Source organism: Microtus ochrogaster, linkage group LG5 (genome assembly GCF_000317375.1).
Source record: "Microtus ochrogaster isolate Prairie Vole_2 linkage group LG5, MicOch1.0, whole genome shotgun sequence".
Classification (NCBI taxonomy): Eukaryota; Metazoa; Chordata; class Mammalia; order Rodentia; family Cricetidae; genus Microtus; species Microtus ochrogaster.
The window spans coordinates 23,051,268-23,055,244 of NC_022031.1; positions in this window are offsets into that span (position 1 = coordinate 23,051,268).

The following is a 3,977-nucleotide window of genomic DNA, read 5'->3' on the forward strand; positions in this document are numbered from 1 at the left end:
TTTTTTTTCCTTTTCTCAATAAAAAAAAATTGTCCCTTTGACAATAACTAGCAAGGAAACAGAGACTTCTCTCCTATAACTGCAAGGAACAGCAACAGAAATCTATGGTAAGTTCCTAGAGAGCCTGAGCAGCATATTGATTTCAGAATTTTGTGTTGGAGGAGGCTGCTTGTTGGTTCCCGACCACCCAGATAACTTAAACCCAAAATAATCACACAGAAGCTGTATTAATTAAATCACTGCTTGCCCATTAGCTCTAGCTTCTTACCGGCTAACTCTTATATTAATTTAACCCATTTCTATTAATCTGTATATTGCCATGTGGCTGTGGCTTACCGGGTAAAGTTCTCAGTTTCTATCTTTGTCAGCTCTATGACTTCTCTCTAACTCTGCCTTTCTCTTCCCATGCTATAGGCCAAGCCAGTTTCTCTATTTATTAACTAATAAAAGCAACACATAGACAGGAGGATTTCCCATACCAATTTTGAGGGGCAGAAGACTCAGTTACACTGTTCCATGATGTATTCATACAAAGATAAGTGGGTATTTTGTAAGTTCATGATCAATAAAGAAATAATATGGTGGTTGCAGTGTGTTTTGGAGCATTGACATCAAATTAAATATACGTGTTTATTTTATCAGACTCTAAAGTATGAACTTCTATATATCCTTACTACCTACCCACCCCCAGGTTCTCTCATACTTGGAAGTAGGTGCTGCTAAAATGAAGGAAGAGCAAACTCTAAACTCAGACATACATTAGTGTGTGTGTGTGTGCTAATATTTTCAGGAATTGTAAAGAAGAGTATACATCTTTGATTTATATGAGCCACATATAACTCTTTTCTGTGATGAAAATTCCCTCAGTCTCTGTGTGAAGTGCCAAGCTACTCTGTGCTTGTATTTTCGTGGAGAAGTCACTAATTTTCGCTTTCTGGCAAGTTTCCAGATGTTTTTCACAATCCTGTGTTTAAACCTTCTCCTTTCTCTTAAATAATCCTTGTCAATAGAGTGTATTTTTATAGGCAACTGAATCACTGCTGCTAAACTTGTAGTATTAATGAAGAAGTCAGAGCTGTCCCTGTAGGGCTGTAAGGAAGAGCTTAGAGTGTCTGGTGAGAGCCCTGCCACTTGGCAGGAGAAATCATTGAACACAGTTTATTGGATCAGAACCCATTATCCAGGCTGAGTCTTGAGATTGTCAGTCTCCCAATTTTACTACATATGTATACAGGTTGCCAGGCCAGGTTTTGAATGTTCCTGTGAGAAATCAGGTCCTTTGGATACTCTGGTCCTAGAAGAGTGGTATGGTATTGTATATACCAGTGAAGACATATATGATACTAATGTGATTTATTTTCAAATAAAGTTCTAAATCTTAAGGACAATTAAAATCTTGTAATAGTTTCTGAAGGTCAATAATGTAAGCTCAGTACTTTGTGAAGCAGAGGCTGGTGGATTAATGTGAATATTAGACCAACTTGTGTTACATAGCAAGATTTTGTCTCCAAAACAATGACAAAAGTAAGAAAACATGTAAAATCTTGTACACCGCAGTAACGTCTTATTTTGCCACTTGAATCACTATTTTTTTCTAAGCAAGAGAGAAATCATGTTAAACCTTGTGCTATGAGCTCTGCGCATCTGTTTTATATTTAAGTGACCACATGAAACACTTTGTTCGGAGGTGCATCATTTTTTAAGAGAAGGAGAGTTCGGCATGTTTATCTAAGCTTACAGAGACAGGAGAGAGAAAAAGCATGGCCTCTCTGACTGCTGAGCCAAGTCAGCATGGTGGCCAAGCAATTAGCACAACACAAAGGCTGTCATTATAGTACCCAGCAAACCTCCATTGTCTCATTGCTCCCTGCAGTCTTGACCAAGTTTTCTCATGGTCCACAGGAACTGCGATTCTGAAAATAAACAACTTTCATGCCACATAGATAGAACTATCTTTGGGGTATCTAGGTGCTGCTTATGCTCACTGGGCCCCAACCAACCGTTGTCACCAAGCTGGTGAGAACTCTTGTCATGTTTCATGTGAATGAAGTAAAAGACACAGAGAGGAGCAGCAATCTTGGGTTTTCATCCGTGTCATACAGCTGAATGCTAAGGAAATGGGTGAGAGTGGATGTGGTGAAGGCTTTTGGATGGCAATTGGCAAGGAATTTTTAGAAACAGCTTTTCTGTGTGAGTGAATTCTGGAGAAGTTGAGTCAGATCGTCTAAGCATGGAGAGAAGATGGGCTACCTCTGTGGTGGGATCTTCTGCTCCTTACATGACAGCGAGATTCAACTACACAACTGGGTGAAGTGCTGCAATGTTATCCTAAAACAGTCCTGGTACCAAATAAGGGAGGGCTAGGTGTACTCCTGTGTTCGGATGATCAACCTCAAAGCCAAGCATTTTTCAGTCTTTCTTTTTATAAAGCTATGAAGCAGCAACATTCTTGAGAACAAAACCCTACAGGGAAGGAGGATGTACCTTATTGCTATTGCCAGGGAGAATTTCTTGACAAGATTGAACTGAAGCAGAAGTCTACATTCAAATATTCAAAATAAGGTTATGATTCTCCTTTGTAGGATCTCTGCTCTACTACAGATTTATCACAATTATTTCAGTTAGAAAAATCCTGTTGGTTTTATTGCCCACAAATTAGTTCATATTTGGCTAATGAAGATTACCAACTAAAAAGCCTTCCAAGCGTGCATTCTGGAGAATCATTTCCCCTTTGAGTGATAACTTGAGAATCTATATAGGAGCACTGGAGCCACATGATTAATGGCATATGGGCCATTTGTAATGAGCTCTATGATGTTGGACAATTATTACTTAGATTAGTGCTGGTCACTGAATAAGATGCTGGTGAGAGTTTCAGGTCATTGTACCTTGCATGTGGGTGGGAACTATTGATATATTACATAGATTTGCTCTCATCCAGAAGCGACTGTAGGGATTTCTAGTCAAAGTTAGGCTGTGCCTGGTACACTTTGTATTACATCAGTGTCGTATTTCATTGAATGCCATTTCTGAAATAATAGCAATGGTAGCTTAGAATCTGATTGAATTTTAACTTACTGTGTACCTAATATGTGAATGTTAGTTCATATATTCAAATTTTAGTAGCTCTTCATTTATTTCTTCATCTCTTCTTTCTTAAAAAATTATAACTCGCCGGGCGGTGGTGGCGCACGCCTTTAATCCCAGCTCTCAGGAGGCAGAGGCAGGCGGATCTCTGTGAGTTCGAGACCAGCCTGGTCTACAAGAGCTAGTTCCAGGACAGGCTCCAAAACCACAGAGAAACCCTGTCTCGAAAAACCACAAAAAAGAAATTACAACTCATTATACTGCTCAAAGAAAAAGTCTAAAAATTGCTTTTCCTTTATTATTAAACTGAAATGATACACTTATTACTGCATCTAAAAGGATTTATTTTGATTTGTTCTTTGGCAGAAGAGAGCATATTATGACAAGTCACCAGGGTTCGTGACTTTATACCTCTTTGTGCTGCACTGTAGCTGAGGCAGATATAAAAAACACAGGCCCAGGCTGTATAATAGGAACAATAATTCTGCACACTTTGAAGTCAGAACTGTGAAATACTGTCTTCACTATCCACCAGATTGATAGTCTTTGTGATTTGCTTTGAGATTTGGTTTGAAATTTATAAAACTGGCGTTCTGTAGCATTTGATAATTGGCGTGAGGATTAAGTGAAATAATGTATATAAAGCCCAGGGTTTATAGCGCAGTGTGAGTTTTCAGAAATTGCCATTATTAATAGAGTAGCAGAAAAAATGTAGTCATTTTTCTGAGATGTGAGTCATCCTCCTAAAGGGTACGGAAGAACCAATATTTGGACCATGACCTTCATCTGTTCCTGCCAGTGTCTGTATCTGGGTGACATCTATTTGGCAAGATTTGCCTCTGGCTTTTCACATTGCTTTAGAGTCCTGTAAAGCAGAGCAATGAGGAAAC